This window comes from Sorex fumeus, unplaced genomic scaffold (genome assembly GCF_029834395.1).
Source record: "Sorex fumeus unplaced genomic scaffold, SorFum_2.1 ptg000114l, whole genome shotgun sequence".
NCBI lineage: Eukaryota > Metazoa > Chordata > Mammalia > Eulipotyphla > Soricidae > Sorex > Sorex fumeus.
In genome coordinates, this window is record NW_026606171.1 from 2,616,132 (window position 1) to 2,640,194 (window position 24,063).

Consider the following 24,063-nt stretch of genomic DNA (forward strand, 5'->3'; position numbering starts at 1 on the left):
AGCATTGGGTTACTTGGACATTCATCAGTGGTGTAAGGAAAACCTGCATGGAGTGGAGAGTCAGTTGAATTCCACATTCGCAGTGAATGAATGGAACATTCTGTAGAGGAGATTCCAATGATTTCTGAAGCCTGTGTTGTGTGGACAGGAAAATGAAGAGCTGACCAGGCTTGAATCGATAGCCAAGTAAACAGCAGGGCTGCGAATATGAACAGGCCGCTGAAAACCAGCATTGGGTTACTTGGACATTCAACAGTGGTGTAATGAAAACCTGCGTGGAGTTGAGAGTCAGATGAATTCCAGATTCGCAGTGAATGAATGGAACATTCTGTAGTGGAGATAACAAAGATTTCTGAAGGCTGGTAGTGTGGTGGGACAATGAAGAGCTGAACAGGGTGGAGTGAATTGTCAATTAAACAGCACGGCTGCGAGTATGAACAGGCCTCTGAAAACCAGCATTGGCTTACTTGGACATTCACAAGTGGTGTAATGTTAACCAGGCGGGAGTGGAGAATCAGATAAACTCCAGACTCGCAGTGAATGAATGGAACATTCTGTAGTGGAGATTGCAATGATTTCTGAAATCTGGATTGTGGGGACACGAAAATGAAGAGCTGACCAGTGTTGAGTGGATAGCCTGTAAAAAGCCTCGGCTTCGAATGTGAACAGACCACTGAAAACCAGTATTGCATTACTTCGACTTTCAGCAGTGGTGTAACGAAAGCCTGCGTGGAGTGCAGATTCAGATGAATTCCAGATTCCCAGTGAATGAATGGAACATCCTGTAGTGGAGATTACAATGATTTCTGAAGGCTGGGTTGTGTGCACAGGAAAATGAGGAGCAAAACAGGTTGAGTGGATAGCCAATTGAACAGCACGACTGCGAACATGAACAGGCCTCTGAAAACCAGCATTGTTTTACTTGGACATTCACAAGTGGTGTAAGATAAATCTGCAGGTAGTGGAGATTCAGTTGAATTCCAGATTCGCAGTGAATGAATGGAACATTCTGTACTGGAGATTGCAATGATTTCTCAAGTCTGGATTGTTTGGACATGAAAATGAAGAGCTGACCACAGTTGTGTGGATACCCAGTAAAAAGCAGGGCTTAGAGTGTGAACAGACCGCTGAAAACCAGCATTGTGTTACTTGGACATTCATAAGTGGTGTAATGAAAGCCTACCTGGAGTGCAGATTCAGATGAATTCCAGATTGGCAGTGAATGAATGGAACATTCTGTACTGGCGATTCCAATGATTTCTGAAGTCTGATATTGTGGAAAAGAAAATGAAAGGCTGACCAGGTTTGAGTGGATAGACAATTGAACAGCACACTGCGAGTGTGAAAAGGCGGCTGAAAACCAGCATTGGATTACTTGGTCATTCACCAGTGCTGTAATGAAAACCTGCCTGGAGCGGAGAGTCAGATGAATTGCAGAATCGCAGTGAACGAATGGAACAGTCTGTAGTGGAGATCCCAATGATTTCTGAAGGCTGGTTTGTGTGGAGAGGAAAATGAAGAGCTGACCAATATTGAGTGGATAGCCCATTGAACAGCACTTCTGCGAGTTGAACATGCCTCTGAAAACCAATATTGAGTTACTTGGACATTCACCAGTGGTGTAACGAAAACCTGCCGGGAGTGGAGGTTCAGATGAATTCCAGATTCGCAGTGAATGAATGGAACATTCTCTAGTGGTGATTCCAATGATTTCTGAAGGCTGGGTTTTGTGGACACGAAAATGTAGAGCTGAACAGGGTGGAGTGGATAGCCAAATGAACAGCACGTCTCTTAGTATGAACAGGCCACTGAAAACCAGCATTGGCTTACTTGGACATTCACAAGTGGTGTAACGATAACCCGCCGGGAGTTGAGAGTCAGATGAATTTAAGATTCGCAGTGAATGAACGGAACATTCTGTGGAGGAGATACCAATTATTTCTGAAGGTTGGTTTATGAGGACAGGAAAATGTAGAGCTGAATAGGGTTGGGTGGATAGCAAATTGAACAGCACGGCTGAGAGTATAAGCAGGCGGCTAAAAACCAGCATTGGCTTCCTTGGACATATACCAGTGGTGTCACGAAAACCTGCCGGGAGTGGAGACTCTGATGAATTCCAGATTCGCGTGATTGAATGGAACATTCTGTAGTGGAGATTGCCAAGATTTAGAAATCTAGATAGTCTGGACAGGATATGGAAGAGCTGACCGATGTTGAGTGGATAGCCAGTGAACAGCACGGTTTCGAGTGTGAACAGACCACTAAGAAGCAGCATTGCATTACTTGGACATTCATCAGTGGTGTAACGAAAGCCTTCCTGGAATGCAGATTCAGATTATTTCCAGATTCACAGTGAATGAATGGAAATTTCTATAGTAGAGATTCCAATGATTTCTGAACGCTGGGTTGTGTGGACAGGAAAATGAAGAGCTGACTAGGTTTGACTGGATTGCCAGTTGAACAGCAAGGCTGTGAGTGTGAACAGCCGCTGAAAACCAGCATTGGATTACCTGGTCATTCACCAGTGTTGTTAGGAAAATCTGCCTGGTGTGGAGAGTCAGAGGAATTCCAGATTCGCAGGGAACGAATGGAACATTCTGAAGTGGAGATAAGAATGATTTCTGAAGGCTCGGTGTGTGGAAGGAAAATCAAGAGCTAACCAGCGTTCACTGGATAGCCAATTGAACAGCACGGCTGCGAGTGTTAACACGCAGCTGAAACCAGCCTTGGGTTGCTTGGACATTCACCAGTGGTGAAACGAAAACCTGCTGGGAGTGGAGAACAAGATGAATTCAAGATTCGCGTGAATGAATGAAACATTCTGTAGTGTAGATTGCAATGGTTTCTGAGGTTTGTATTGTCTGAACTGGAAAAAGAAGAACTCACCAGTGTTGAGTCGCTAGACCGTGAACAGCACGGGTTCGAGTGTGAATAGACCGCTGAAAACCATCATTGCGTTACTTGAACATTCAGCAGTGGTGCAATGAAAACCTGCCGGGAGTGGAGATTCAGATGAATTCCAGATTCGCAGTGAATGAATGGAACATTCTGTAGTGGTGATTCCAATGATTTCTGAAGGCTGGGTTTTGTGGACACGAAAATGTAGAGCTGAACAGGGTGGAATGGATAGCCAAATGAACAGCACGTCTCGTAGTAAGAACAGGCCACTGAAAACCAGCTTTGGCTTAATTGGACATTCACAAGTGGTGTAACGAAAACCTGACGGGAGTTGAGAATTAGATGAATTTCAGATTTGCAGTCAATGAATGGAACATTCTGTGGAGGAGATACCAATTGTTTCTGAGGTTTGGGTTATGTGGACAGGAAAATGGAGCTGAAGAGGGTTGAGTGGATAGCAAATTGAACAGCACGGCTGAGAGTATGAGCAGGCCACTTAAAACCAGCATTGGCTTACTTGGATATTTACCAGTGGTGTCACGAAAACCTGCCGGGAGTGGAGATTCAGATGAATTCCAGATTCGCTGTGAATGAATGGAACATTCTGTAGTGGAGATAACAATGATTTCTCCAGTCTCTGTGGTGTGGACAGGAAAATGTAGAGCTGGCCAGGGTTGAGTGGATAGCCAATTGAACAGCACCACTGCGCTTGTGAAGAAAACACTTAAAACATTGGGTTACTTGGACATTCAACAGTGGTGTAACGAAAACCTGCCGGGAGTGGAGGTTCAGAGGAATTCCAGATTCGCAGTGAATGAATGGAACATTCTCTAGTGGAGATTCCAATGATTTCTGAAGGCTGGGTCGTGTGGAAGGAAAATCAAGAACTAATCAGGATTTAGTGGAAAGCCAATTGTATAGCATGGCTGCGAGTGTGAACATGCAGCTGAAAACCAGCATTGGGTTACTTGGACATTCATCAGTGGTGTAAGGAAAACCTGCATGGAGTGGAGAGTCAGTTGAATTCCACATTCGCAGTGAATGAATGGAACATTCTGTAGAGGAGATTCCAATGATTTCTGAAGCCTGTGTTGTGTGGACAGGAAAATGAAGAGCTGACCAGGCTTGAATCGATAGCCAAGTAAACAGCAGGGCTGCGAATATGAACAGGCCGCTGAAAACCAGCATTGGGTTACTTGGACATTCAACAGTGGTGTAATGAAAACCTGCGTGGAGTTGAGAGTCAGATGAATTCCAGATTCGCAGTGAATGAATGGAACATTCTGTAGTGGAGATAACAAAGATTTCTGAAGGCTGGTAGTGTGGTGGGACAATGAAGAGCTGAACAGGGTGGAGTGAATTGTCAATTAAACAGCACGGCTGCGAGTATGAACAGGCCTCTGAAAACCAGCATTGGCTTACTTGGACATTCACAAGTGGTGTAATGTTAACCAGGCGGGAGTGGAGAATCAGATAAACTCCAGACTCGCAGTGAATCAATGGAACATTCTGTAGTGGAGATTGCAATGATTTCTGAAATCTGGATTGTGGGGACACGAAAATGAAGAGCTGACCAGTGTTGAGTGGATAGCCTGTAAAAAGCCTCGGCTTCGAATGTGAACAGACCACTGAAAACCAGTATTGCATTACTTCGACTTTCAGCAGTGGTGTAACGAAAGCCTGCGTGGAGTGCAGATTCAGATGAATTCCAGATTCCCAGTGAATGAATGGAACATCCTGTAGTGGAGATTACAATGATTTCTGAAGGCTGGGTTGTGTGCACAGGAAAATGAGGAGCAAAACAGGTTGAGTGGATAGCCAATTGAACAGCACGACTGCGAACATGAACAGGCCTCTGAAAACCAGCATTGTTTTACTTGGACATTCACAAGTGGTGTAAGATAAATCTGCAGGTAGTGGAGATTCAGTTGAATTCCAGATTCGCAGTGAATGAATGGAACATTCTGTACTGGAGATTGCAATGATTTCTCAAGTCTGGATTGTTTGGACATGAAAATGAAGAGCTGACCACAGTTGTGTGGATACCCAGTAAAAAGCAGGGCTTAGAGTGTGAACAGACCGCTGAAAACCAGCATTGTGTTACTTGGACATTCATAAGTGGTGTAATGAAAGCCTACCTGGAGTGCAGATTCAGATGAATTCCAGATTGGCAGTGAATGAATGGAACATTCTGTACTGGCGATTCCAATGATTTCTGAAGTCTGATATTGTGGAAAAGAAAATGAAAGGCTGACCAGGTTTGAGTGGATAGACAATTGAACAGCACACTGCGAGTGTGAAAAGGCGGCTGAAAACCAGCATTGGATTACTTGGTCATTCACCAGTGCTGTAATGAAAACCTGCCTGGAGCGGAGAGTCAGATGAATTGCAGAATCGCAGTGAATGAATGGAACAGTCTGTAGTGGAGATCCCAATGATTTCTGAAGGCTGGTTTGTGTGGAGAGGAAAATGAAGAGCTGACCAATATTGAGTGGATAGCCCATTGAAGAGCACTTCTGCGAGTTGAACATGCCTCTGAAAACCAGTATTGAGTTACTTGGACATTCACCAGTGGTGTAACGAAAACCTGCCGGGAGTGGAGGTTCAGATGAATTCCAGATTCGCAGTGAATGAATGGAACTTTCTCTAGTGGTGATTCCAATGATTTCTGAAGGCTGGGTTTTGTGGACACGAAAATGTAGAGCTGAACAGGGTGGAGTGGATAGCCAAATGAACAGCACGTCTCTTAGTAAGAACAGGCCACTGAAAACCAGCATTGGCTTACTTGGACATTCACAAGTGGTGTAACGATAACCCGCCGGGAGTTGAGAGTCAGATGAATTTAAGATTCGCAGTGAATGAACGGAACATTCTGTGGAGGAGATACCAATTATTTCTGAAGGTTGGGTTATGAGGACAGGAAAATGTAGAGCTGAATAGGGTTGGGTGGATAGCAAATTGAACAGCACGGCTGAGAGTATAAGCAGGCGGCTTAAAACCAGCATTGGCTTCCTTGGACATATACCAGTGGTGTCACGAAAACCTGCCGGGAGTGGAGACTCTGATGAATTCCAGATTCGCGTGATTGAATGGAACATTCTGTAGTGGAGATTGCCAAGATTTAGAAATCTGGATAGTCTGGACAGGATATGGAAGAGCTGACCGATGTTGAGTGGATAGCCAGTGAACAGCACGGTTTCGAGTGTGAACAGACCACTAAGAAGCAGCATTGCATTACTTGGACATTCATCAGTGGTGTAACGAAAGCCTTCCTGGAATGCAGATTCAGATTATTTCCAGATTCACAGTGAATGAATGGAAATTTCTGTAGTAGAGATTCCAATGATTTCTGAACGCTGGGTTGTGTGGACAGGAAAATGAAGAGCTGACTAGGTTTGACTGGATTGCCAGTTGAACAGCAAGGCTGTGAGTGTGAACAGCCGCTGAAAACCAGCATTGGATTACCTGGTCATTCACCAGTGTTGTTAGGAAAATCTGCCTGGTGTGGAGAGTCAGAGGAATTCCAGATTCGCAGGGAACGAATGGAACATTCTGAAGTGGAGATAAGAATGATTTCTGAAGGCTCGGTGTGTGGAAGGAAAATCAAGAGCTAACCAGCGTTCACTGGATAGCCAATTGAACAGCACGGCTGCGAGTGTTAACACGCAGCTGAAACCAGCCTTGGGTTGCTTGGACATTCACCAGTGGTGAAACGAAAACCTGCTGGGAGTGGAGAACAAGATGAATTCAAGATTCGCGTGAATGAATGAAACATTCTGTAGTGTAGATTGCAATGGTTTCTGAGGTTTGTATTGTCTGAACTGGAAAAAGAAGAACTCACCAGTGTTGAGTCGCTAGACCGTGAACAGCACGGGTTCGAGTGTGAATAGACCGCTGAAAACCATCATTGCGTTACTTGAACATTCAGCAGTGGTGCAATGAAAACCTGCCGGGAGTGGAGATTCAGATGAATTCCAGATTCGCAGTGAATGCATGGAACATTCTCTAGTGGTGATTCCAATGATTTCTGAAGGCTGGGTTTTGTGGACACGAAAATGTAGAGCTGAACAGGGTGGAATGGATAGCCAAATGAACAGCACGTCTCGTAGTAAGAACAGGCCACTGAAAACCAGCTTTGGCTTAATTGGACATTCACAAGTGGTGTAACGAAAACCTGACGGGAGTTGAGAATTAGATGAATTTCAGATTTGCAGTCAATGAATGGAACATTCTGTGGAGGAGATACCAATTGTTTCTGAAGTTTGGGTTATGTGGACAGGAAAATGGAGCTGAAGAGGGTTGAGTGGATAGCAAATTGAACAGCACGGCTGAGAGTATGAGCAGGCCACTTAAAACCAGCATTGGCTTACTTGGATATTTACCAGTGGTGTCACGAAAACCTGCCGGGAGTGGAGATTCAGATGAATTCCAGATTCGCTGTGAATGAATGGAACATTCTGTAGTGGAGATAACAATGATTTCTCCAGTCTCTGTGGTGTGGACAGGAAAATGTAGAGCTGGCCAGGGTTGAGTGGATAGCCAATTGAACAGCACCACTGCGCTTGTGAAGAAAACACTTAAAACATTGGGTTACTTGGACATTCAACAGTGGTGTAACGAAAACCTGCCGGGAGTGGAGGTTCAGAGGAATTCCAGATTCGCAGTGAATGAATGGAACATTCTCTAGTGGAGATTCCAATGATTTCTGAAGGCTGGGTCGTGTGGAAGGAAAATCAAGAACTAATCAGGATTTAGTGGAAAGCCAATTGTATAGCATGGCTGCGAGTGTGAACATGCAGCTGAAAACCAGCATTGGGTTACTTGGACATTCATCAGTGGTGTAAGGAAAACCTGCATGGAGTGGAGAGTCAGTTGAATTCCACATTCGCAGTGAATGAATGGAACATTCTGTAGAGGAGATTCCAATGATTTCTGAAGCCTGTGTTGTGTGGACAGGAAAATGAAGAGCTGACCAGGCTTGAATCGATAGCCAAGTAAACAGCAGGGCTGCGAATATGAACAGGCCGCTGAAAACCAGCATTGGGTTACTTGGACATTCAACAGTGGTATAATGAAAACCTGCGTGGAGTTGAGAGTCAGATGAATTCCAGATTCGCAGTGAATGAATGGAACATTCTGTAGTGGAGATAACAAAGATTTCTGAAGGCTGGTAGTGTGGTGGGACAATGAAGAGCTGAACAGGGTGGAGTGAATTGTCAATTAAACAGCACGGCTGCGAGTATGAACAGGCCTCTGAAAACCAGCATTGGCTTACTTGGACATTCACAAGTGGTGTAATGTTAACCAGGCGGGAGTGGAGAATCAGATAAACTCCAGACTCGCAGTGAATGAATGGAACATTCTGTAGTGGAGATTGCAATGATTTCTGAAATCTGGATTGTGGGGACACGAAAATGAAGAGCTGACCAGTGTTGAGTGGATAGCCTGTAAAAAGCCTCGGCTTCGAATGTGAACAGACCACTGAAAACCAGTATTGCATTACTTCGACTTTCAGCAGTGGTGTAACGAAAGCCTGCGTGGAGTGCAGATTCAGATGAATTCCAGATTCCCAGTGAATGAATGGAACATCCTGTAGTGGAGATTACAATGATTTCTGAAGGCTGGGTTGTGTGCACAGGAAAATGAGGAGCAAAACAGGTTGAGTGGATAGCCAATTGAACAGCACGACTGCGAACATGAACAGGCCTCTGAAAACCAGCATTGTTTTACTTGGACATTCACAAGTGGTGTAAGATAAATCTGCAGGTAGTGGAGATTCAGTTGAATTCCAGATTCGCAGTGAATGAATGGAACATTCTGTACTGGAGATTGCAATGATTTCTCAAGTCTGGATTGTTTGGACATGAAAATGAAGAGCTGACCACAGTTGTGTGGATACCCAGTAAAAAGCAGGGCTTAGAGTGTGAACAGACCGCTGAAAACCAGCATTGTGTTACTTGGACATTCATAAGTGGTGTAATGAAAGCCTACCTGGAGTGCAGATTCAGATGAATTCCAGATTGGCAGTGAATGAATGGAACATTCTGTACTGGCGATTCCAATGATTTCTGAAGTCTGATATTGTGGAAAAGAAAATGAAAGGCTGACCAGGTTTGAGTGGATAGACAATTGAACAGCACACTGCGAGTGTGAAAAGGCGGCTGAAAACCAGCATTGGATTACTTGGTCATTCACCAGTGCTGTAATGAAAACCTGCCTGGAGCGGAGAGTCAGATGAATTGCAGAATCGCAGTGAATGAATGGAACAGTCTGTAGTGGAGATCCCAATGATTTCTGAAGGCTGGTTTGTGTGGAGAGGAAAATGAAGAGCTGACCAATATTGAGTGGATAGCCCATTGAAGAGCACTTCTGCGAGTTGAACATGCCTCTGAAAACCAGTATTGAGTTACTTGGACATTCACCAGTGGTGTAACGAAAACCTGCCGGGAGTGGAGGTTCAGATGAATTCCAGATTCGCAGTGAATGAATGGAACATTCTCTAGTGGTGATTCCAATGATTTCTGAAGGCTGGGTTTTGTGGACACGAAAATGTAGAGCTGAACAGGGTGGAGTGGATAGCCAAATGAACAGCACGTCTCTTAGTATGAACAGGCCACTGAAAACCAGCATTGGCTTACTTGGACATTCACAAGTGGTGTAACGATAACCCGCCGGGAGTTGAGAGTCAGATGAATTTAAGATTCGCAGTGAATGAACGGAACATTCTGTGGAGGAGATACCAATTATTTCTGAAGGTTGGGTTATGAGGACAGGAAAATGTAGAGCTGAATAGGGTTGGGTGGATAGCAAATTGAACAGCACGGCTGAGAGTATAAGCAGGCGGCTTAAAACCAGCATTGGCTTCCTTGGACATATACCAGTGGTGTCACGAAAACCTGCCGGGAGTGGAGACTCTGATGAATTCCAGATTCGCGTGATTGAATGGAACATTCTGTAGTGGAGATTGCCAAGATTTAGAAATCTGGATAGTCTGGACAGGATATGGAAGAGCTGACCGATGTTGAGTGGATAGCCAGTGAACAGCACGGTTTCGAGTGTGAACAGACCACTAAGAAGCAGCATTGCATTACTTGGACATTCATCAGTGGTGTAACGAAAGCCTTCCTGGAATGCAGATTCAGATTATTTCCAGATTCACAGTGAATGAATGGAAATTTCTGTAGTAGAGATTCCAATGATTTCTGAACGCTGGGTTGTGTGGACAGGAAAATGAAGAGCTGACTAGGTTTGACTGGATTGCCAGTTGAACAGCAAGGCTGTGAGTGTGAACAGCCGCTGAAAACCAGCATTGGATTACCTGGTCATTCACCAGTGTTGTTAGGAAAATCTGCCTGGTGTGGAGAGTCAGAGGAATTCCAGATTCGCAGGGAACAAATGGAACATTCTGAAGTGGAGATAAGAATGATTTCTGAAGGCTCGGTGTGTGGAAGGAAAATCAAGAGCTAACCAGCGTTCACTGGATAGCCAATTGAACAGCACGGCTGCGAGTGTTAACACGCAGCTGAAACCAGCCTTGGGTTGCTTGGACATTCACCAGTGGTGAAACGAAAACCTGCTGGGAGTGGAGAACAAGATGAATTCAAGATTCGCGTGAATGAATGAAACATTCTGTAGTGTAGATTGCAATGGTTTCTGAGGTTTGTATTGTCTGAACTGGAAAAAGAAGAACTCACCAGTGTTGAGTCGCTAGACCGTGAACAGCACGGGTTCGAGTGTGAATAGACCGCTGAAAACCATCATTGCGTTACTTGAACATTCAGCAGTGGTGCAATGAAAACCTGCCGGGAGTGGAGATTCAGATGAATTCCAGATTCGCAGTGAATGCATGGAACATTCTCTAGTGGTGATTCCAATGATTTCTGAAGGCTGGGTTTTGTGGACACGAAAATGTAGAGCTGAACAGGGTGGAATGGATAGCCAAATGAACAGCACGTCTCGTAGTAAGAACAGGCCACTGAAAACCAGCTTTGGCTTAATTGGACATTCACAAGTGGTGTAACGAAAACCTGACGGGAGTTGAGAATTAGATGAATTTCAGATTTGCAGTCAATGAATGGAACATTCTGTGGAGGAGATACCAATTGTTTCTGAAGTTTGGGTTATGTGGACAGGAAAATGGAGCTGAAGAGGGTTGAGTGGATAGCAAATTGAACAGCACGGCTGAGAGTATGAGCAGGCCACTTAAAACCAGCATTGGCTTACTTGGATATTTACCAGTGGTGTCACGAAAACCTGCCGGGAGTGGAGATTCAGATGAATTCCAGATTCGCTGTGAATGAATGGAACATTCTGTAGTGGAGATAACAATGATTTCTCCAGTCTCTGTGGTGTGGACAGGAAAATGTAGAGCTGGCCAGGGTTGAGTGGATAGCCAATTGAACAGCACCACTGCGCTTGTGAAGAAAACACTTAAAACATTGGGTTACTTGGACATTCAACAGTGGTGTAACGAAAACCTGCCGGGAGTGGAGGTTCAGAGGAATTCCAGATTCGCAGTGAATGAATGGAACATTCTCTAGTGGAGATTCCAATGATTTCTGAAGGCTGGGTCGTGTGGAAGGAAAATCAAGAACTAATCAGGATTTAGTGGAAAGCCAATTGTATAGCATGGCTGCGAGTGTGAACATGCAGCTGAAAACCAGCATTGGGTTACTTGGACATTCATCAGTGGTGTAAGGAAAACCTGCATGGAGTGGAGAGTCAGTTGAATTCCACATTCGCAGTGAATGAATGGAACATTCTGTAGAGGAGATTCCAATGATTTCTGAAGCCTGTGTTGTGTGGACAGGAAAATGAAGAGCTGACCAGGCTTGAATCGATAGCCAAGTAAACAGCAGGGCTGCGAATATGAACAGGCCGCTGAAAACCAGCATTGGGTTACTTGGACATTCAACAGTGGTGTAATGAAAACCTGCGTGGAGTTGAGAGTCAGATGAATTCCAGATTCGCAGTGAATGAATGGAACATTCTGTAGTGGAGATAACAAAGATTTCTGAAGGCTGGTAGTGTGGTGGGACAATGAAGAGCTGAACAGGGTGGAGTGAATTGTCAATTAAACAGCACGGCTGCGAGTATGAACAGGCCTCTGAAAACCAGCATTGGCTTACTTGGACATTCACAAGTGGTGTAATGTTAACCAGGCGGGAGTGGAGAATCAGATAAACTCCAGACTCGCAGTGAATGAATGGAACATTCTGTAGTGGAGATTGCAATGATTTCTGAAATCTGGATTGTGGGGACACGAAAATGAAGAGCTGACCAGTGTTGAGTGGATAGCCTGTAAAAAGCCTCGGCTTCGAATGTGAACAGACCACTGAAAACCAGTATTGCATTACTTCGACTTTCAGCAGTGGTGTAACGAAAGCCTGCGTGGAGTGCAGATTCAGATGAATTCCAGATTCCCAGTGAATGAATGGAACATCCTGTAGTGGAGATTACAATGATTTCTGAAGGCTGGGTTGTGTGCACAGGAAAATGAGGAGCAAAACAGGTTGAGTGGATAGCCAATTGAACAGCACGACTGCGAACATGAACAGGCCTCTGAAAACCAGCATTGTTTTACTTGGACATTCACAAGTGGTGTAAGATAAATCTGCAGGTAGTGGAGATTCAGTTGAATTCCAGATTCGCAGTGAATGAATGGAACATTCTGTACTGGAGATTGCAATGATTTCTCAAGTCTGGATTGTTTGGACATGAAAATGAAGAGCTGACCACAGTTGTGTGGATACCCAGTAAAAAGCAGGGCTTAGAGTGTGAACAGACCGCTGAAAACCAGCATTGTGTTACTTGGACATTCATAAGTGGTGTAATGAAAGCCTACCTGGAGTGCAGATTCAGATGAATTCCAGATTGGCAGTGAATGAATGGAACATTCTGTACTGGCGATTCCAATGATTTCTGAAGTCTGATATTGTGGAAAAGAAAATGAAAGGCTGACCAGGTTTGAGTGGATAGACAATTGAACAGCACACTGCGAGTGTGAAAAGGCGGCTGAAAACCAGCATTGGATTACTTGGTCATTCACCAGTGCTGTAATGAAAACCTGCCTAGAGCGGAGAGTCAGATGAATTGCAGAATCGCAGTGAATGAATGGAACAGTCTGTAGTGGAGATCCCAATGATTTCTGAAGGCTGGTTTGTGTGGAGAGGAAAATGAAGAGCTGACCAATATTGAGTGGATAGCCCATTGAAGAGCACTTCTGCGAGTTGAACATGCCTCTGAAAACCAGTATTGAGTTACTTGGACATTCACCAGTGGTGTAACGAAAACCTCCCGGGAGTGGAGGTTCAGATGAATTCCAGATTCGCAGTGAATGAATGGAACATTCTCTAGTGGTGATTCCAATGATTTCTGAAGGCTGGGTTTTGTGGACACGAAAATGTAGAGCTGAACAGGGTGGAGTGGATAGCCAAATGAACAGCACGTCTCTTAGTATGAACAGGCCACTGAAAACCAGCATTGGCTTACTTGGACATTCACAAGTGGTGTAACGATAACCCGCCGGGAGTTGAGAGTCAGATGAATTTAAGATTCGCAGTGAATGAACGGAACATTCTGTGGAGGAGATACCAATTATTTCTGAAGGTTGGGTTATGAGGACAGGAAAATGTAGAGCTGAATAGGGTTGGGTGGATAGCATATTGAACAGCACGGCTGAGAGTATAAGCAGGCGGCTTAAAACCAGCATTGGCTTCCTTGGACATATACCAGTGGTGTCACGAAAACCTGCCGGGAGTGGAGACTCTGATGAATTCCAGATTCGCGTGATTGAATGGAACATTCTGTAGTGGAGATTGCCAAGATTTAGAAATCTGGATAGTCTGGACAGGATATGGAAGAGCTGACCGATGTTGAGTGGATAGCCAGTGAACAGCACGGTTTCGAGTGTGAACAGACCACTAAGAAGCAGCATTGCATTACTTGGACATTCATCAGTGGTGTAACGAAAGCCTTCCTGGAATGCAGATTCAGATTATTTCCAGATTCACAGTGAATGAATGGAAATTTCTGTAGTAGAGATTCCAATGATTTCTGAACGCTGGGTTGTGTGGAAAGGAAAATGAAGAGCTGACTAGGTTTGACTGGATTGCCAGTTGAACAGCAAGGCTGTGAGTGTGAACAGCCGCTGAAAACCAGCATTGGATTACCTGGTCATTCACCAGTGTTGTTAGGAAAATCTGCCTGGTGTGGAGAGTCAGAGGAATTCCAGATTCGCAGGGAACGAATGGAACATTCTGAAGTGGAGATAAGAATGATTTCTGAAGGCTCGGTGTGTGGAAGGAAAATCAAGAGCTAACCAGCGTTCACTGGATAGCCAATTGAACAGCACGGCTGCGAGTGTTAACACGCAGCTGAAACCAGCCTTGGGTTGCTTGGACATTCACCAGTGGTGAAACGAAAACCTGCTGGGAGTGGAGAACAAGATGAATTCAAGATTCGCGTGAATGAATGAAACATTCTGTAGTGTAGATTGCAATGGTTTCTGAGGTTTGTATTGTCTGAACTGGAAAAAGAAGAACTCACCAGTGTTGAGTCGCTAGACCGTGAACAGCACGGGTTCGAGTGTGAATAGACCGCTGAAAACCATCATTGCGTTACTTGAACATTCAGCAGTGGTGCAATGAAAACCTGCCGGGAGTGGAGATTCAGATGAATTCCAGATTCGCCGTGAATGCATGGAACATTCTCTAGTGGTGATTCCAATGATTTCTGAAGGCTGGGTTTTGTGGACACGAAAATGTAGAGCTGAACAGGGTGGAATGGATAGCCAAATGAACAGCACGTCTCGTAGTAAGAACAGGCCACTGAAAACCAGCTTTGGCTTAATTGGACATTCACAAGTGGTGTAACGAAAACCTGACGGGAGTTGAGAATTAGATGAATTTCAGATTTGCAGTCAATGAATGGAACATTCTGTGGAGGAGATACCAATTGTTTCTGAAGTTTGGGTTATGTGGACAGGAAAATGGAGCTGAAGAGGGTTGAGTGGATAGCAAATTGAACAGCACGGCTGAGAGTATGAGCAGGCCACTTAAAACCAGCATTGGCTTACTTGGATATTTACCAGTGGTGTCACGAAAACCTGCCGGGAGTGGAGATTCAGATGAATTCCAGATTCGCTGTGAATGAATGGAACATTCTGTAGTGGAGATAACAATGATTTCTCCAGTCTCTGTGGTGTGGACAGGAAAATGTAGAGCTGGCCAGGGTTGAGTGGATAGCCAATTGAACAGCACCACTGCGCTTGTGAAGAAAACACTTAAAACATTGGGTTACTTGGACATTCAACAGTGGTGTAACGAAAACCTGCCGGGAGTGGAGGTTCAGAGGAATTCCAGATTCGCAGTGAATGAATGGAACATTCTCTAGTGGAGATTCCAATGATTTCTGAAGGCTGGGTCGTGTGGAAGGAAAATCAAGAACTAATCAGGATTTAGTGGAAAGCCAATTGTATAGCATGGCTGCGAGTGTGAACATGCAGCTGAAAACCAGCATTGGGTTACTTGGACATTCATCAGTGGTGTAAGGAAAACCTGCATGGAGTGGAGAGTCAGTTGAATTCCACATTCGCAGTGAATGAATGGAACATTCTGTAGAGGAGATTCCAATGATTTCTGAAGCCTGTGTTGTGTGGACAGGAAAATGAAGAGCTGACCAGGCTTGAATCGATAGCCAAGTAAACAGCAGGGCTGCGAATATGAACAGGCCGCTGAAAACCAGCATTGGGTTACTTGGACATTCAACAGTGGTGTAATGAAAACCTGCGTGGAGTTGAGAGTCAGATGAATTCCAGATTCGCAGTGAATGAATGGAACATTCTGTAGTGGAGATAACAAAGATTTCTGAAGGCTGGTAGTGTGGTGGGACAATGAAGAGCTGAACAGGGTGGAGTGAATTGTCAATTAAACAGCACGGCTGCGAGTATGAACAGGCCTCTGAAAACCAGCATTGGCTTACTTGGACATTCACAAGTGGTGTAATGTTAACCAGGCGGGAGTGGAGAATCAGATAAACTCCAGACTCGCAGTGAATGAATGGAACATTCTGTAGTGGAGATTGCAATGATTTCTGAAATCTGGATTGTGGGGACACGAAAATGAAGAGCTGACCAGTGTTGAGTGGATAGCCTGTAAAAAGCCTCGGCTTCGAATGTGAACAGACCACTGAAAACCAGTATTGCATTACTTCGACTTTCAGCAGTGGTGTAACGAAAGCCTGCGTGGAGTGCAGATTCAGATGAATTCCAGATTCCCAGTGAATGAATGGAACATCCTGTAGTGGAGATTACAATGATTTCTGAAGGCTGGGTTGTGTGCACAGGAAAATGAGGAGCAAAACAGGTTGAGTGGATAGCCAATTGAACAGCACGACTGCGAACATGAACAGGCCTCTGAAAACCAGCATTGTTTTACTTGGACATTCACAAGTGGTGTAAGATAAATCTGCAGGTAGTGGAGATTCAGTTGAATTCCAGATTAGCAGTGAATGAATGGAACATTCTGTACTGGAGATTGCAATGATTTCTCAAGTCTGGATTGTTTGGACATGAAAATGAAGAGCTGACCACAGTTGTGTGGATACCCAGTAAAAAGCAGGGCTTAGAGTGTGAACAGACCGCTGAAAACCAGCATTGTGTTACTTGGACATTCATAAGTGGTGTAATGAAAGCGTACCTGGAGTGCAGATTCAGATGAATTCCAGATTGGCAGTGAATGAATGGAACATTCTGTACTGGCGATTCCAATGATTTCTGAAGTCTGATATTGTGGAAAAGAAAATGAAAGGCTGACCAGGTTTGAGTGGATAGACAATTGAACAGCACACTGCGAGTGTGAAAAGGCGGCTGAAAACCAGCATTGGATTACTTGGTCATTCACCAGTGCTGTAATGAAAACCTGCCTGGAGCGGAGAGTCAGATGAATTGCAGAATCGCAGTGAATGAATGGAACAGTCTGTAGTGGATATCCCAATGATTTCTGAAGGCTGGTTTGTGTGGAGAGGAAAATGAAGAGCTGACCAATATTGAGTGGATAGCCCATTGAACAGCACTTCTGCGAGTTGAACATGCCTCTGAAAACCAGTATTGAGTTACTTGGACATTCACCAGTGGTGTAACGAAAACCTGCCGGGAGTGGAGGTTCAGATGAATTCCAGATTCGCAGTGAATGAATGGAACATTCTCTAGTGGTGATTCCAATGATTTCTGAAGGCTGGGTTTTGTGGACACGAAAATGTAGAGCTGAACAGGGTGGAGTGGATAGCCAAATGAACAGCACGTCTCTTAGTATGAACAGGCCACTGAAAACCAGCATTGGCTTACTTGGACATTCACAAGTGGTGTAACGATAACCCGCCGGGAGTTGAGAGTCAGATGAATTTAAGATTCGCAGTGAATGAACGGAACATTCTGTGGAGGAGATACCAATTATTTCTGAAGGTTGGGTTATGAGGACAGGAAAATGTAGAGCTGAATAGGGTTGGGTGGATAGCAAATTGAACAGCACGGCTGAGAGTATAAGCAGGCGGCTTAAAACCAGCATTGGCTTCCTTGGACATATACCAGTGGTGTCACGAAAACCTGCCGGGAGTGGAGACTCTGATGAATTCCAGATTCGCGTGATGGAATGGAACATTCTGTAGTGGAGATTGCCAAGATTTAGAAATCTGGATAGTCTGGACAGGATATGGAAGAGCTGACCGATGTTGAGTGGATAGCCAGTGAACAGCACGGTTTCGAGTGTGAACAGACCACTAAGAAGCAGCATTGCATTACTTGGACATTCATCAGTGGTGTAACGAAAGCCTTCCTGGAATGCAGATTCAGATTATTTCCAGATTCACAGTGAATGAATGGAAATTTCTGTAGTAGAGATTCCAATGATTTCTGAACGCTGGGTTGTGTGGACAGGAAAATGAAGAGCTGACTAGGTTTGACTGGATTGCCAATTGAACAGCAAGGCTGTGAGTGTGAACAGCCGCTGAAAACCAGCATTGGATTACCTGGTCATTCACCAGTGTTGTTAGGAAAATCTGCCTGGTGTGGAGAGTCAGAGGAATTCCAGATTCGCAGGGAACGAATGGAACATTCTGAAGTGGAGATAAGAATGATTTCTGAAGGCTCGGTGTGTGGAAGGAAAATCAAGAGCTAACCAGCGTTCACTGGATAGCCAATTGAACAGCACGGCTGCGAGTGTTAACACGCAGCTGAAACCAGCCTTGGGTTGCTTGGACATTCACCAGTGGTGAAACGAAAACCTGCTGGGAGTGGAGAACAAGATGAATTCAAGATTCGCGTGAATGAATGAAACATTCTGTAGTGTAGATTGCAATGGTTTCTGAGGTTTGTATTGTCTGAACTGGAAAAAGAAGAACTCACCAGTGTTGAGTCGCTAGACCGTGAACAGCACGGGTTCGAGTGTGAATAGACCGCTGAAAACCATCATTGCGTTACTTGAACATTCAGCAGTGGTGCAATGAAAACCTGCCGGGAGTGGAGATTCAGATGAATTCCGATTCGCAGTGAATGCATGGAACATTCTCTAGTGGTGATTCCAATGATTTCTGAAGGCTGGGTTTTGTGGACACGAAAATGTAGAGCTGAACAGGGTGGAATGGATAGCCAAATGAACAGCACGTCTCGTAGTAAGAACAGGCCACTGAAAACCAGCTTTGGCTTAATTGGACATTCACAAGTGGTGTAACGAAAACCTGACGGGAGTTGAGAATTAGATGAATTTCAGGTTTGCAGTCAATGAATGGAACATTCTGTGGAGGAGATACCAATTGTTTCTGAAGTTTGGGTTATGTGGACAGGAAAATGGAGCTGAAGAGTGTTGAGTGGATAGCAAATTGAACAGCACGGCTGAGAGTATGAGCAGGCCACTTAAAACCAGCATTGGCTTACTTGGATATTTACCAGTGGTGTCACGAAAACCTGCCGGGAGTGGAGATTCAGATGAATTCCAGATTCGCTGTGAATGAATGGAACATTCTGTAGTGGAGATAACAATGATTTCTCCAGTCTCTGTGGTGTGGACAGGAAAATGTAGAGCTGGCCAGGGTTGAGTGGATAGCCAATTGAACAGCACCACTGCGCTTGTGAAGAAAACACTTAAAACATTGGGTTACTTGGACATTCAACAGTGGTGTAACGAAAACCTGCCGGGAGTGGAGGTTCAGAGGAATTCCAGATTCGCAGTGAATGAATGGAACATTCTCTAGTGGAGATTCCAATGATTTCTGAAGGCTGGGTCGTGTGGAAGGAAAATCAAGAACTAATCAGGATTTAGTGGAAAGCCAATTGTATAGCATGGCTGCGAGTGTGAACATGCAGCTGAAAACCAGCATTGGGTTACTTGGACATTCATCAGTGGTGTAAGGAAAACCTGCATGGAGTGGAGAGTCAGTTGAATTCCACATTCGCAGTGAATGAATGGAACATTCTGTAGAGGAGATTCCAATGATTTCTGAAGCCTGTGTTGTGTGGACAGGAAAATGAAGAGCTGACCAGGCTTGAATCGATAGCCAAGTAAACAGCAGGGCTGCGAATATGAACAGGCCGCTGAAAACCAGCATTGGGTTACTTGGACATTCAACAGTGGTGTAATGAAAACCTGCGTGGAGTTGAGAGTCAGATGAATTCCAGATTCGCAGTGAATGAATGGAACATTCTGTAGTGGAGATAACAAAGATTTCTGAAGGCTGGTAGTGTGGTGGGACAATGAAGAGCTGAACAGGGTGGAGTGAATTGTCAATTAAACAGCACGGCTGCGAGTATGAACAGGCCTCTGAAAACCAGCATTGGCTTACTTGGACATTCACAAGTGGTGTAATGTTAACCAGGCGGGAGTGGAGAATCAGATAAACTCCAGACTCGCAGTGAATGAATGGAACATTCTGTAGTGGAGATTGCAATGATTTCTGAAATCTGGATTGTGGGGACACGAAAATGAAGAGCTGACCAGTGTTGAGTGGATAGCCTGTAAAAAGCCTCGGCTTCGAATGTGAACAGACCACTGAAAACCAGTATTGCATTACTTCGACTTTCAGCAGTGGTGTAACGAAAGCCTGCGTGGAGTGCAGATTCAGATGAATTCCAGATTCCCAGTGAATGAATGGAACATCCTGTAGTGGAGATTACAATGATTTCTGAAGGCTGGGTTGTGTGCACAGGAAAATGAGGAGCAAAACAGGTTGAGTGGATAGCCAATTGAACAGCACGACTGCGAACATGAACAGGCCTCTGAAAACCAGCATTGTTTTACTTGGACATTCACAAGTGGTGTAAGATAAATCTGCAGGTAGTGGAGATTCAGTTGAATTCCAGATTCGCAGTGAATGAATGGAACATTCTGTACTGGAGATTGCAATGATTTCTCAAGTCTGGATTGTTTGGACATGAAAATGAAGAGCTGACCACAGTTGTGTGGATACCCAGTAAAAAGCAGGGCTTAGCGTGTGAACAGACCGCTGAAAACCAGCATTGTGTTACTTGGACATTCATAAGTGGTGTAATGAAAGCCTACCTGGAGTGCAGATTCAGATGAATTCCAGATTGGCAGTGAATGAATGGAACATTCTGTACTGGCGATTCCAATGATTTCTGAAGTCTGATATTGTGGAAAAGAAAATGAAAGGCTGACCAGGTTTGAGTGGATAGACAATTGAACAGCACACTGCGAGTGTGAAAAGGCGGCTGAAAACCAGCATTGGATTACTTGGTCATTCACCAGTGCTGTAATGAAAACCTGCCTGGAGCGGAGAGTCAGATGAATTGCAGAATCGCAGTGAATGAATGGAACAGTCTGTAGTGGAGATCCCAATGATTTCTGAAGGCTGGTTTGTGTGGAGAGGAAAATGAAGAGCTGACCAATATTGAGTGGATAGCCCATTGAACAGCACTTCTGCGAGTTGAACATGCCTCTGAAAACCAGTATTGAGTTACTTGGACATTCACCAGTGGTGTAACGAAAACCTCCCGGGAGTGGAGGTTCAGATGAATTCCAGATTCGCAGTGAATGAATGGAACATTCTCTAGTGGTGATTCCAATGATTTCTGAAGGCTGGGTTTTGTGGACACGAAAATGTAGAGCTGAACAGGGTGGAGTGGATAGCCAAATGAACAGCACGTCTCTTAGTATGAACAGGCCACTGAAAACCAGCATTGGCTTACTTGGACATTCACAAGTGGTGTAACGATAACCCGCCGGGAGTTGAGAGTCAGATGAATTTAAGATTCGCAGTGAATGAACGGAACATTCTGTGGAGGAGATACCAATTATTTCTGAAGGTTGGGTTATGAGGACAGGAAAATGTAGAGCTGAATAGGGTTGGGTGGATAGCAAATTGAACAGCACGGCTGAGTGTGTTAGCAGGCGGCTTAAAACCAGCATTGTCTTCCTTGGACATTTATTTACCAGTGGTGTCACGAAAACCTTCCAGGAGTGGAGACTCTGATGAATTCCAGATTCGCGTGACTGAATGGAACATTCTGTAGTGGTGATTGCCAACATTTAGAAATCTGGATAGTCTGGACAGGATATTGAAGAGCTGACCGATATTGAGTGGATAGCCAATGAACAGCACGGTTTCGAGTGTGAACAGACCACTAAGAAGCAGCATTGCATTACTTGGACATTCATCAGTGGTGTAACGAAAGCCTTCCTGGAATGCAGATTCAGATTATTTCCAGATTCACAGTGAATGAATGGAAATTTCTGTAGTAGAGATTCCAATGATTTCTGAACGCTGGGTTGTGTGGACAGGAAAATGAAGAGCTGACTAGGTTTGACTGGATTGCCAATTGAACAGCAAGGCTGTGAGTGTGAACAGCCGCTGAAAACCAGCATTGGATTACCTGGTCATTCACCAGTGTTGTTAGGAAAATCTGCCTGGTGTGGAGAGTCAGAGGAATTCCAGATTCGCAGGGAACGAATGGAACATTCTGAAGTGGAGATAAGAATGATTTCTGAAGGCTCGGTGTGTGGAAGGAAAATCAAGAGCTAACCAGCGTTCACTGGATAGCCAATTGAACAGCACGGCTGCGAGTGTTAACACGCAGCTGAAACCAGCCTTGGGTTGCTTGGACATTCACCAGTGGTGAAACGAAAACCTGCTGGGAGTGGAGAACAAGATGAATTCAAGATTCGCGTGCAATGGTTTCTGAGGTTTGTATTGTCTGAACTGGAAAAAGAAGAACTCACCAGTGTTGAGTCGCTAGACCGTGAACAGCACGGGTTCGAGTGTGAATAGACCGCTGAAAACCATCATTGCGTTACTTGAACATTCAGCAGTGGTGCAATGAAAACCTGCCGGGAGTGGAGATTCAGATGAATTCCAGATTCGCAGTGAATGAATGGAACATTCTCTAGTGGTGATTCCAATGATTTCTGAAGGCTGGGTTTTGTGGACACGAAAATGTAGAGCTGAACAGGGTGGAATGGATAGCCAAATGAACAGCACGTCTCGTAGTAAGAACAGGCCACTGAAAACCAGCTTTGGCTTAATTGGACATTCACAAGTGGTGTAACGAAAACCTGACGGGAGTTGAGAATTAGATGAATTTCAGATTTGCAGTCAATGAATGGAACATTCTGTGGAGGAGATACCAATTGTTTCTGAAGTTTGGGTTATGTGGACAGGAAAATGGAGCTGAAGAGGGTTGAGTGGATAGCAAATTGAACAGCACGGCTGAGAGTATGAGCAGGCCACTTAAAACCAGCATTGGCTTACTTGGATATTTACCAGTGGTGTCACGAAAACCTGCCGGGAGTGGAGATTCAGATGAATTCCAGATTCGCTGTGAATGAATGGAACATTCTGTAGTGGAGATAACAATGATTTCTCCAGTCTCTGTGGTGTGGACAGGAAAATGTAGAGCTGGCCAGGGTTGAGTGGATAGCCAATTGAACAGCACCACTGCGCTTGTGAAGAAAACACTTAAAACATTGGGTTACGTGGACATTCAACAGTGGTGTAACGAAAACCTGCCGGGAGTGGAGGTTCAGAGGAATTCCAGATTCGCAGTGAATGAATGGAACATTCTCTAGTGGAGATTCCAATGATTTCTGAAGGCTGGGTCGTGTGGAAGGAAAATCAAGAACTAATCAGGATTTAGTGGAAAGCCAATTGTATAGCATGGCTGCGAGTGTGAACATGCAGCTGAAAACCAGCATTGGGTTACTTGGACATTCATCAGTGGTGTAAGGAAAACCTGCATGGAGTGGAGAGTCAGTTGAATTCCACATTCGCAGTGAATGAATGGAACATTCTGTAGAGGAGATTCCAATGATTTCTGAAGCCTGTGTTGTGTGGACAGGAAAATGAAGAGCTGACCAGGCTTGAATCGATAGCCAAGTAAACAGCAGGGCTGCGAATATGAACAGGCCGCTGAAAACCAGCATTGGGTTACTTGGACATTCAACAGTGGTGTAATGAAAACCTGCGTGGAGTTGAGAGTCAGATGAATTCCAGATTCGCAGTGAATGAATGGAACATTCTGTAGTGGAGATAACAAAGATTTCTGAAGGCTGGTAGTGTGGTGGGACAATGAAGAGCTGAACAGGGTGGAGTGAATTGTCAATTAAACAGCACGGCTGCGAGTATGAACAGGCCTCTGAAAACCAGCATTGGCTTACTTGGACATTCACAAGTGGTGTAATGTTAACCAGGCGGGAGTGGAGAATCAGATAAACTCCAGACTCGCAGTGAATGAATGGAACATTCTGTAGTGGAGATTGCAATGATTTCTGAAATCTGGATTGTGGGGACACGAAAATGAAGAGCTGACCAGTGTTGAGTGGATAGCCTGTAAAAAGCCTCGGCTTCGAATGTGAACAGACCACTGAAAACCAGTATTGCATTACTTCGACTTTCAGCAGTGGTGTAACGAAAGCCTGCGTGGAGTGCAGATTCAGATGAATTCCAGATTCCCAGTGAATGAATGGAACATCCTGTAGTGGAGATTACAATGATTTCTGAAGGCTGGGTTGTGTGCACAGGAAAATGAGGAGCAAAACAGGTTGAGTGGATAGCCAATTGAACAGCACGACTGCGAACATGAACAGGCCTCTGAAAACCAGCATTGTTTTACTTGGACATTCACAAGTGGTGTAAGATAAATCTGCAGGTAGTGGAGATTCA